The 13,195-nt window shown below is 46.7% G+C and overlaps 1 long non-coding RNA gene across 2 annotated transcripts in view; it reads left to right on the top strand.

The window, feature by feature from the left end:
- LOC146839704 (uncharacterized) overlaps positions 1–12,989 on the top strand; it is a 31,771-nt gene extending 18,782 nt beyond the window's left edge. For both annotated transcript variants that reach the window (XR_014980701.1, XR_014980700.1), the window contains exons 2-3: positions 8,879–8,929; positions 12,473–12,989. This is a non-coding gene — a long non-coding RNA (uncharacterized LOC146839704). The remainder of the gene's footprint in view (positions 1–8,878; positions 8,930–12,472) is intronic.
- The last annotated feature ends 206 nt before the right edge of the window (positions 12,990–13,195 follow it).

The raw sequence follows: 13,195 nt of genomic DNA, 5'->3' as shown, positions 1-13,195 counted from the left end.
TGCACTGACACCCAAGTTGAAGGTGATGGCAGCCCTACATTTCCTTGCCACGGGTACGTTCCAACATACCATTGCTGACGTCGGGGGCATGTCCCAGACGATGTTCAGCCGTGTTCTGCATGATTTCTTAGAGGCCATGTTGGTTCACCTGGATGAGTACATTAAATTCCCAATTCGTGAGCAGTTGACAGATGTCAAGCGTGAGTTCTATGCCCTGGGAGGGATGCCCCATGTCATTGGGTCCATAGATGGGACACATGTTGCGTTGGTACCACCACAGGCACAGGAGGTGGTGTATAGGAATCGCAAACATTATCACTCCATTAATGCCCTTGTGGTGTGTCTGTCCAACATGGTGATTTCACATGTCTGTGTTCGCTTTCCAGGATCAGCACACGATGCCTTCATCATGAGGCGTAGCAGGCTGCCTGAAATGATGCTGCAGCTGCGGAACGAGCGAGCATGTATTGTTGGTGGCTAGACTCTGGCAGTTCAGTGTTTGGCGTCATCTTCCAATCTCACTGCCTGTGCTGACACACTTCTGTCCATGATGTTTCCTTGTAGGGGACGCTGGCTATCCCAACATGCCATGGCTGATGACGCCTGTCCGCAACCCCAGCACGGCTGCCGAGCACCGCTACAACAACGCCCATGGGCGGACCAGGAGAGTCATTGAGAGGACGTTTGGACTTCTGAAGAGCCGATTCCGGTGCCTCCACAAGACCGGCGGAGCACTCCCATATGCCCCGGTGAAGGTGTGCAAGATCATCATCGTCTGCTGCATGCTGCACAACATGGCAGTGGAGGAAGCTGTTCCACTCATACTGGATCAAGATGACCAGGACCATCCACCCGTGGAGGATGAAGGCCTTGGTGACGGGGCAAGTGATGTGGAGGAGGAGGAGGCTGTGGAGGACATGCGGAGTCGGCTCATACGCAACTTCTTTGCTTAGTGGTGAGTTCCAGTGTCTGAGTGTGCACGCATTGGGCCGTGTGTGGCATGTGTTGCAATGTGTGTGTCCATCTGCATGTCTGCCAAGTGAGTCAGTGGTGTGTATTGAAGTGTCACTCGAGTGATGGCGCAATGGAAGGATGTTGTCAGAGAGTCATCATTGTCACCTGTCATGTTGACAACATGATACGTGTTGAGTACATGCTTGCGGATGTGCTCCTTTGGGCTGACTCCTTGTGTGTCTCTCTTCCACAGTTCCATGGGCATGCTGTCTGCTGGTGGCATTGTTGTGCTCCTGCTACTCCTCATGAACACAGCAACATGTGCTGATTCTGCGTCACATGCACGGGCAAGTTTGGAAATCTCCTTAGGGTAAGGGATGCCTCACGGCGTTTTGGGTGTGTAAATTGTTTGTAGTCTGTGTGCACTTCTCCGGTTCATGTGTGGTCAATTTGCATACATGTGGATCCTACATGGGGAACATGACATGGGGCAGGCTTCACCTGGAGCCATGGTCAGACTTGGTGACTGTCATGTGTCAGGGGATTGGGGATTGTGATAAGGCCATCAATGTGTGTAACACTGGCCTCGGAAACATACAGGTTGCACCGGGTTCACATGGTGTGTGATTGCCCCATCAGGGCCTCAATGGTGTATAGCAGCCTCTCCGTGGCAGTAGGGGGTGTTTAGCTGTTATCCGTCACTTGTGTGCCAGTTCAATGGAATACCAGCATCTGTGTTGCAATGGGGGGTGCCAGTGTTGCTCCCACATGCTCATCCACATGACCTGTGTATGTGTTGACAGAGTATCATTGTCATTCCAACACACATGACTAATAAATTTGTCCCTCTGTCTCCAAGCTGCCTCTTCCCTGTCAATGGTGGCCTGTTGCCACTGTGCGTGCGGCATGTCTGGCATAGTTTTCAGAGGTGGTGCATATGTGTCTATGTGTAGAGTGACAAGATGCTAGCGGTTTGTCAGGGAGTGGAAACTGTATTATGCACAAGATGCACAGTTCCATCCACCTCAAGGCAAGATAGACCATCCCCCAGGGCAACTACAACATCCGTGTCGAATCCTACCCTGCAGTCTACGGACATGTGCCTTACGACTCCCATGATACTTGTCCATATCTGGAGTGCATCTGCACAGCTCTGCTACTGCATTGGGCAACCAGGCCACATCAACGTCCAAACGGGATGGGGGGAATGATTCACAGCCAGCTGCAGGATGACCTTCTCGATCCACGCCCACACTCATGATGCAGCCCACAACCCCAACACAACCATGTGGCACTGTGATCCAAAACTGCATTCTGGCATCTCCATGCATCCAACCTTGGCCTAGCCACCATTCTCAACATCCGCCTGACGCTAGCATGCAGGACATGGTAGGGACACATGTCTAGACATACCTGGGAACGGCAAGCCAGGTCACTCCACATGATCCCTGACCTCTGCGCATGACTGTTGCTCCCCTGAATGTGTCTGTAGCCACAGTTGTGCGGGAACCACTCAGCTGGTTGGGCCCAGCACAGGTGAGTATGGTACTCCATGTCTGTATCAGATGATACATTGGGACCTATGTGTGTCCTGGGCAAGACTGAGACCCCACGGTTTGGATGGTTGGAGTTAATTCTGAGATCAGGCATGCTTTGACTTTACGACACACACATGTATTGTAATAATGCAGAATCACGGCATCATCTTGTAAGTGTGATTAATTTATTTGTGGTGGGGTACGGGTTTGTGGGGATGACAAGAGGTGCACAGCGGGAGTGTAGAATCCAAAGTTCACTGGGGGAGTTGGTATCCTTGCCGTAGCAAAATGTCAGAGTCCATGCCACAGTCTTCGTCAACATAGGTCAGACAGTGACCAGCAAGTCCATGTGGCAGAGGATGTCATGTGCTGCTATTGGGCCAGAGGGCCAGGTGCCAGGCCAGGTGACCTGGGAGATGGTGATGTTCTGCTGACTCTCACAGTCTTTTTCGTGGACGACCCACCTTCCTGCGGGGACCCTCGGAAGCAGGCCGTGACGATGTCTGTGACGCTCCGTCGGATGAATCCTCCTCCTCCTGATCCCTCCCTGTGTCTGGTAATGGCCTTCGCCTGGTGCCACAGGGAGGGTTGCCCATGTTGTCGGCAATCCGACGGAGTACACCGGTCATTTGGGTTTGCACCGCCACGAGCTCAGCCTGTCTATCCTCCATCCTTCCTTGGTGTTGCAGTTGACAGGCATGTTGCTGGGCCTGCAGGGTCTTCATCTCCTGGAGGGTCCCCTTGATGTCATTGAGGGTGGACGCAATCTGGTCCATGCCCCTGGTGTCACGCCGGTATGTATCCAGGATGTTGCTGACCTGGGACACTACCGGGTCCTGAGCTCCCTGGTCAGGTTCGCGCCTCCGCCGTCCTCCACTCCCGCCACCCCTGCCCACGTGCACCTGGCCTGCCGTTGTGGGCGCATCGGGTCTCCGGGACCCCTGAGGGATGGCATCTGCGTTGCCGCCTGCCTCCTCCTGGGTGCCCGGAGGACCGTGTCCCTCCTGGGCAGACTGGCTGGGTGGTCGTGTGCGGGCAGGGCTCCTGGACGTCTCCTGGGATGTGGCAGGAATGGGGGTGGTGGTTGGCACAGTTGAACCTGACGCAGGTGCTGCAGGTGGTTGGACACCAGAGGGGCCAGGTTGGTCTGGGTCATCAAGGGAGTGGTGAGAGTCGTCGCTGGCGGTGGGGTCCTCATCCCGCAGAGCCTGGTCCTGTGAGACTTCCCCCCCAGTGTTGGGGGGTGATCGTCGACGTTGACCTGTGTGTGAGAGAGACAATGTTAACAGTGTTACATGTGGCATCCATGTTTCATGCATTTCTGATTTGGCACTCTTCCTCTGGGTAGTTGGATCTGTCTTGCATTCCTCTCACAGTGCACTTGTGCATGGGTATGTCCCTTGGCCACAGCTGTCAGGGCTTTACGCATGTGTGACACAATCTTAGTTGATGCATCTATTTGGGTACACAGTCAGCAGTGTGGTGTGCGGGCGTAGCGAGCCATGCAGAGGCGCCTTACGTGTTGCACTGTACGTGGCCAAATGGTGTTTTGCCAAGGCAATTTGATGTTGCAGGTAGGTGACTGAAGCATTTGTGACAGGGTTCTTACCGACACAGTGGGTGGGTATACTGGGTGTGTGGTTAGGTCTGTGCCTGCAGCACGGATGGACTCGTGCACATATTGACACATGGAACGGTCTTCATCTACGGTAGGGGGGGGGTTGAGGCACTGCCAGACCTTGTCTGCATGCACACAGTCCACCGGCTGACGAGTGGACATGGCCACACCACCCAAGGGTGATTTAGTCTCCCTGTGTCTCCCTTCCTCCCTCCCTCTGTCACCCTCCTCCCTCTGTCGGTCTCCCTCTGTCACCCTACTCCCTCCCTCTGTCTGTCTCCCTGTGTCCCCCTCTGTCTCCTTCCCTCTCATTCCCCCTCTCCCTCCCTCTATTTGTCACCCTCTGTCACCTCAGGCCAGCTTCCTGGGCACACACAGTTAGCCGGTCTTTGAATGGCCATTGGCTTGTTCATGTGAGTTAGTTCCTGTTCTCCGGGCACCCATTGGGCAGTGTGTCTGAGTGTAGGCTGCTGCTGTGGCGGTGTGTGCTGAGACTCTATCAGAGCGATGCATCTTCATTGTCTGCTGTTATGTGCAAATTGTGCCTTCAGACCCATGTCATCCTGCATGGCAGCCACCATTTGCAGGCAAGACAGTACTGTGTGGGTACACACAGTTTGTATGGCTGTGCCCTGGGCCATATGGGCTGAGGGCATTGTGGTGTGCTTGTGAGTTGCTCAATGTTAGTTTTGATGCCCCCACTCCCAGCATCGGCCACATCCTGTGTTGTGTTGGTGTTTTGTGTGGCCTGTGACTTGGCATGGCCCTGATTGATGCATGGGGCATGGAGGCGCTAGTGGCATGTGTGTGTTTGTGGAGTGTTGTTGTGTCCGGTGGTGGCTTGGGGGGGGTGGCATGCATGATTGATTGTGTATGGCATCCCCCCCCATGTGAGGTGAGTTGTTTGTGTACTCACCAGGGTCTGGGAGTCCGTGTAGTCCCTCCACTGCCAGCGTGGACATCACCTTCTCCTCCCAGGGATGGTATTGTACCGGTCTGGGGGGCGGCCCTCCTCCAGTGATGTTCCCCTGGTTGTGATTGTCAGTCATCTTCCTCTTGACCGTCCTCCGCAGATCGTACCACCTGGATTGGCACTCGTGCCTGGTCCTTCTGGTGGTCCCAACAGCATTCACAGAATCGACAATCCTCTGCCACATGGCCGTTTTTTCGGTTATGCTGGTCTGTCTGACCAATGTTCCGAAGAGCTGTGGCTCGACTCTGAGGATTTCGTCGACAAGGATCTCCAGCTCCTCCTTTGTGAACTTTGGATTCTTGGTGGTGGACATGGCGTGGGGTGTGGGTGTGGATGGTTGTGGGGGTGTGGGTGTGGATGGTTGTGGGGGTGTGGGTGTGGATGGTTGTGGGTGTGTGGGTGTGGTAGTGGAGGTGTGTGTGTGAATGTGATGAGGGGGTGTTTGTGTAGGTGGTTGTGTGAAGGTATGCAAGTGTGAGGTTCAAGTATGGTGGTGTGGGTCGTCTGTGGGCTCTGGCAGCAGTGGGTCTGTTGCAAAGGCTCATGGTTTGTGTGTGTGGTCCATTTTTATTGGTCCATTTGTGGGTGTGGCTGTGTTTGAAATTTGTGTGGGTGTGTTATGAGGAGTGATTGAGTTTTGGGCCTCTGTTTGGCAGTTTGGCAGTTGCAGGTCAGTGTATGTGATGTTTGTGGGGTTGTTGGGCATGTTTGGTGGTGTGGGGAAACTCTAATTGACTCTCCTTGTGTAAATAGGGTTTGTCCTGGTTCAGTACGTGTGTTTTTCGCGTCAGTACGGTCCGTACATGCACTGGTGGGGGCACGGTCCGTACATTCCCTGGTGGGGTGTGGGTACAGCCGTACATACACGGGTGGTGGTTCGGTGCGTACATACACGGCTGGGGGGGGGGGGTTCGGTGCGTACATACACGGCTGGGGGGGGTTCGGTCCGTTCATACACGGGTGGGGGTTTGGTGCGTACATACACGGGTGGGGGTTCGGTGCGTACATACACGGGTGGTGGTTGGGTGCGTACATACACGGGTGGTGGTTCGGTGCGTACATACACGGCTGGGGGGGGTTCGGTGCGTACATACACGGGTGGTGGTTGGGTGCGTACATACACGGGTGGTGGTTCGGTGCGTACATACACGGCTGGGGGGGGTTCGGTGCGTACATACATGGCTGGGGGGGGATTCGGTCCGTTCATTCACGGGTGGGGGTTTGGTGCGTACATACACGGGTGGGGGTTCGGTGCGTACATACACGGGTGGTGGTTGGGTGCGTACATACACGGGTGGTGGTTCGGTGCGTACATACACGGCTGGGGGGGGGGTTCGGTGCGTACATACACGGGTGGTGGTTGGGTGCGTACATACACGGGTGGTGGTTCGGTGCGTACATACACGGCTGGGGGGGGGTTCGGTGCGTACATACACGGCTGGGAGGGGGTTCGGTCCGTTCATACATGGGTGGGGGTTTGGTGCGTACATACACGGGTGGGGGTTCGGTGCGTACATACACGGATGGTGGTTGGGTGTGTACATACATGGGTGGTGGTTCGGTGCGTACATACACGGCTGGGGGGGGTTCGGTGCGTACATACACGGCTGGGGGGGGGGTTCGGTCCGTTCATTCACGGGTGGGGGTTTGGTGCGTACATACACGGGTGGGGGTTCGGGGCGTACATACACGGGTGGTGGTTTGGTGCGTACATACACGGCTGGGGGGGGGGTTTGGTGCGTACATACACGGGTGGGGATTCGGTGCGTACATACACGGGTGGGGGTTCGGGGCGTACATACACTGCTGGGGTGGGGGTTCGGGGCCTACATACACGGGTGGGGGTTCGGTGCGTACATACACGGGTGGGGGTTCGGGGGCGTACATACACGGGTGGGGGTTCGGGGCGTACATGCACTGCTGGGGTGGGGGTTCGGTCCATTCATACACGGGTGGGGGTTCGGGGCGTACATACACGGGTGGGGGTTCGGTGCGTACATACACGGGTGGGGGTTCGGGGGCATACATACACGGGTGGTGGTTGGGTGCGTACATACACCGGTGGTGGTTCGGTGCGTACATACACGGCTGGGGGGGGGGGTTCGGTGCGTACATACACGGCTGGGGGGGGGTTCGGTCCGTTCATTCACGGGTGGGGGTTTGGTGCGTACATACACGGGTGGGGGTTCGGGGCGTACATACACGGGTGGTGGTTTGGTGCGTACATACACGGCTGGGGGGGGTTTGGTGCGTACATACACGGGTGGGGATTCGGTGCGTACATACACGGGTGGGGGTTCGGGGCATACATACACTGCTGGGGTGGGGGTTCGGGGCCTACATACACGGGTGGGGGTTCGGTGCGTACATACACGGGTGGGGGTTCGGGGGCGTACATACAAGGGTGGGGGTTCGGGGCGTACATGCACTGCTGGGGTGGGGGTTCGGTCCATTCATACACGGGTGGGGGTTCGGGGCGTACATACACGGGTGGGGGTTCGGTGCGTACATACACGGGTGGGGGTTCGGGGGCGTACATACACGGGTGGTGGTTGGGTGCGTACATACACGGGTGGTGGTTCGGTGCGTACATACACGGCTGGGGGGGGGTTCAGTGCGTACATACACGGCTGGGGGGGGGGTTCGGTCCATTCATTCACGGGTGGGGGTTTGGTGCGTACATACACAGGTGGGGGTTCGGTGCGTACATACACGGGTGGTGGTTGGGTGCGTACATACACGGGTGGGGGTTCGGGGCATACATACACTGCTGGGGTGGGGGTTCGGGGCCTACATACACGGGTGGGGGTTCGGGGCGTACATGCACTGCTGGGGTGGGGGTTCGGTGCGTACATACGCGGGCGGGGGGGTGGTGGGGTGTTCGGCGCGTATGCGGGCACATGTCTCCATGGTTGCTATGGGAGTTCGGTTCGGACGGTGTTTTTTGCGTACGGTTGTGAAATGGGGAGGACGGGAGGGATCGTACTTGCGCTGTCGGACTTTATTTTTCCGCACGGTGTGTTTTTCGACCGGGGACGTGTCGGTGACTTTTCCCGACCCGAGGACGTGTGGGGAAATCTTCCCAATGCGATTCGTATGGACTTTTTTCCGTTCGAATCGTACTTGGCAGTTTGTACGCTACTTTGACGATTCGGACGGAAAAAAATCCGGATACGAGTCGGACGGGGAATTTTTTTACCGGATCGGAATTGGCACCTTGATTGTGAATTTTCTTTCCGATATTGCCAGTCGGAGAATGGCCTATATGACGGTCAATAATTTCCATTCTGCAATTTCGGCAGGACTCCCCCGCATTGAAGGGAAACTGGTTGGGGAGCATCCCTTGATTTATAAGTTATTGAGAGGTATAAGATTAGTGAAACCATCAGAGCGCAGATATTCTACTCGTAGACGTAGATGTAGTACTTCGTTTTATCAGAAGCTGGCCGGCAAATGAAGGTCTTTGACCAAAACCGTTGTCAGCAAAGCTTACCATGTTATTATGCCTGATTTCCTGTAGACGCGTCTTGGACGTACGAGCTGTGGATTTAGCAGGTAGAGTATTTAGTCCTTCAGGAGTTTCTTTCACTATTTCTAAACAAACTAAAACTAATTCCAAGTGTGTAAGTTATCCGGCTTTTCCACACCATAGTAAATGGTTCGTTGTACAATGTTTGAAATGTTACGAGGATTGTACTTGTGAATTTAGAAGTGATGTTGCAGGTCAGGGTGTTTAGCCAAAATATCGAGTTTTAAATTTCGACTTACAATAATATCGTGTTTTTAATATCGTAGGTACAGAATATCGAAGTCAAGAATATCGATGGACAGAATATCGATCCCAAGGTAAGTAATATCGAAGTTAATAATATCGAAGTAATTAATATCGATGTAAGTAATATCGTAAGTAAAAATATCGATGTCAATAATATCGATATTTATTTAGTGTAATGTCATTTAATATGTATTTTATTTGTATGTTAAAGATTATTGTAATGTATTTTAATACATTTAAAAATAAATGTTTAGAGATTAATAATTATTTTACATTTAATTTAGCGTTTTAGTATCAGAGCGGGTTGTGGGTTTATAGGGGAATAGGGTGGGAAGTAATTTAATTATAATTAATGAATTAATATGTATTGTTTAATTGGTATTTATGATTAATTAATTGGTAATTAATTATTAATTGGTAATTAATTGATTAATTAATTGTTAATTAATTATTAATTGTAAAATTATTTTATTAATTGGTTAATTATATACATTATAATTAGTTCATTATTAATATTTATTTATTGTTATTGTTAATTAATGAATTGTTAATTAGTAATTAATTGGTGCTTTAATTTTATTAAGTGATTGATTCATAATTAAATTAATTATGTGAATTTTTATGTGTAGTGGGTTGTGGGTTTATAGGGGAATAGGGTGGGAAGTAATGTAATTATAATTAATGAATTAATATGTATTGTTTAATTGGTATTTATGATTAATTAATTGGTAATTAATTAATAATTGGTAATTAATTTGATTAATAGATTAATTAATTTTTAATTAGTTATTAATTGTAAAATTATTTTATTATTTGGTTAATTATATACATTATAATTAGTTTATTAATAATATTTATTTATTGTTATAGTTAATTAATTGGTAATTAGTAATTAATTGGTGATTTAATTTTATTAAGTGATTAATTCATAATTAAATTAATTATGTGAATTTTTATGTGTAGTGGGTTGTGGGTTTATAGGGGAATAGGGTGGGATGTAATTAAAATAAAATAAATAATGATATATTTTATTTATTTGTAATTATTATTAATTAATTGTTATTAGTTAGTTAAATATAGTGAATATAAATAATTGATTATTGTATTTTATTTGTTGTTATTGCTAATTAATGTATTGTTAATTAATAATTAATAGGTGAATATTTGTAATTTCGTAGTTAATATGTATTAATTAGTCAATTAATAACTATATTAATTATAAAGAATGTATTATTAATTGTAAATAAGAGATAAATTGATATTTAAATCTATTGTGTATTTTGTATGTGTAGTGTGTTGTGTGTTAAAGGGGGAATAGTGTGGGATGTAATTTAAATTTATTTATTTAAATATTTAGTTTACATAATTGGTATTTAATAATAATTATTTTTTTAAAACATTGTTAACATGCAATTTTTTATAAGAAATTATTGAATTGGTTATAATGTTCATAGAATCACTATGCTATCTAGTGCTTTCCCAACTGTTTTACTATCTTGAGTGGGAATAGTAATTTTTACCCCTACGCTATCCAGCGCTTTCCCTACTGTTGCACTCTCTGGAGTTGGAATAGTAATTTTTACCCCTACGCTATCCAGCGCTTTCCCTACTGTTGCACTCTTTGGAGTTGGAATAGTAATTTTTACCCCTACGCTATCCAACCTTTTCTCTACTGTTGCACTGTCTGGAGTGGGAATAGTAAATTTTACCCTTACGCTATCCAACACTTTCCCTACTATTGCACTCTCTGGAGTTGGAATAGTAATTTTTACCCTTACGCTATCCAACACTTTCCCTACTATTGCATTCTCTGGAGTGGGAATAGTAAATTTTACCCTTACGCTATCCAACAGTTTCCCTACTATTGCACTCTCTGGAGTTGGAATAGTAATTTTTACCCCTACGCTATACAACGTTTTCCCTACTGTTGCACTCTTTGGAGTTGGAATAGTTATTTTTACCCCTACGCTATCCAACGTTTTCTCTACTGTTGCACTGTTTGGAGTGGGAATAGTAATTTTTACCCTTACGCTATCCAACACTTTCCCTACTATTGCACTCTCTGGAGTGGGAATAGTAAATGTTACCCCTACGCTATCCAACGTTTTCACTACTGTTGCACTCTTTTGAGTTGGAATAGTTATTTGTACCCCTACGCTATCCAACGTTTTCCCTACTGTTGCACTGTCTGGAGTGGGAATAGTAATTTTTACCCTTACGCTATCCAACACTTTCCCTACTATTGCACTCTCTGGAGTGGGAATAGTAATTTTTACCATTACGCTAACCAACACTTTCCCTACTGTTGCACTCTCTGGAGTTGGAATAGTAATTTTTACCCCTACGCTATCCAACGCTTTCCCTACTGTTGCACTCTTTGGAGTTGGAATAGTAATTTTTACCCCTACGCTATCCAATGTTTTCCCTACTGTTGCACTCTCGGGAGTTGGAATAGTTATTTTTACCCCTACGCTATCCAACATTTTCCTTACTGTTGTTTTTGTTGAAGTTGGACTAGTAGTTTTATTGTGTCTGATATTTAATATGTTTTGTAATATTTTAGCTATTGTAATATATAATTAATAATAAAAATTATTCAAATTAAAAATATTGATTATTATTTGCTATATGTAATTATTTAATATTTATTAATGTTATTGTTTTATGTGTATAGATGTACTGGTAATTTAAATAAATATTTAATAATTTATATGTTACAGAAACTATTATTAAAAGTAATTATTAAGTAAGTGTATATGTTATATATTATATATATATGTTTAATTAAAGTTTCATTTAAATATATATATTTATTATAAATTTTACATATTATAAAATATATTTAATTATGTTTCTTTGATTTATAAGTATTATTTGGTTTATTTTACATATATTTTTAAACTAAAAAAAAACGATATTTTTGAATTACGATATTTTTGACATCGATATTAAATTATCGATATTTTTGTACTTACCATGTTGTAGATAGGATGTCGATATTCTTGACCACGATATTTTTGTTGCGATATTTTTGTAGGTCGAATTTTTGTCTTTCGAAATTATGTCATACAACCGCAGGTCAGTTATTGATTTTTCTTCAGAAACCTTTTCGAACAGTCTCTTCTGCGACTTTGGCTAGATGGGTCAAATGGTTATTGAGTGAGGCCGGGATTGATGTCTCGGTTTTTGGGGCTCATATAGTGAGAGGAGCCATGGCTTCTAAAGCCTTTGTGACTGGTTCTTGTTTGGAGGACATTATGACTGCGGCGGATTGGTCGTCTGATTCAACGTTTAAAATATTTTATCATAAACCTATTGTGGATGTGGCAACTAATGTGGTGGAAAAACTTTAAAACTAGCATAATCAGAAGCCTTTGTTTCCTGATATCGAATAAAATTAATTCTAGCTTACGCGTCAAGAATTATCAAATATATTAAGGAAACGGAGGCGAGCATTATCCCACCCAAACAAATGTTATTATAAATATTTAATTTTAAAAAGTAGCTGAAATGTCATGATTTAGAATTGACAAGTGTAAAGTGATTACAGATACCCACCCTTGTTAATGTAAGCCTTAAGTCAAGAGGTATTATGGCCTTGATTTTCTTTTCAGATGCAGAGGACAAGACAACCTGAGTTTGGATCACCTGATTTGCTTGTTATTGAGAAGGCAAGGATTCCTTCTGTTGAAGGTCCAGAAGACGACGTTCAGTCAGGAGACCAATGGTTCTGAAGTTATAGTTCTGTTTGGACTGTTCGCAAAGAAAGAGGACGATCTCTGAGGACACCAAGTTATATGCCCGGGGGGTTGAGAGGTGATTGGTGGAGACAGGGCACACTGTGCCTGATGGGTTATGTAGTTTAAAGTTTCATTGGCTGCTGTACATGTCAGTAAAGAAAAGAGAAGCATAATCCTCTCCTCCGTGTCCTTAATAGAATTGAAAATTCTTGACGCGAAAGCTAGAATTTTTTTCATCCTCCCTGAACACACACAGTAGCAGCAGCAATCGCGCAGAGGGTGAGATCCTGTAAGTAATTGTTCACGCAAACAGCCCTGGAACCATGGTTTATTTGGACTATAGATATATACCAACATATGTGTATTGCTTTGTATACACGTGTATAATAATTATGTTTGAACATGTATATAGGTGACTGCATAATAAGTAAATCTTTTATCATAACTATTGATCTACAATTGCTTCACTATTGAATTACAAAAAATAAAAACAAATACATTAATTGAAAGTACAACAACACTTGAAAGCCAAAGTTTATTAAATGCATCTTTAATGTACATATATTACCTTCCTTATGCATATATATATACATATAT

This window comes from Triturus cristatus, chromosome 4_1 (genome assembly GCF_964204655.1).
Source record: "Triturus cristatus chromosome 4_1, aTriCri1.1, whole genome shotgun sequence".
NCBI lineage: Eukaryota > Metazoa > Chordata > Amphibia > Caudata > Salamandridae > Triturus > Triturus cristatus.
Note: the sequence above shows the minus strand (reverse complement) of the source record. Positions and strands in the feature narration are given on the sequence as shown.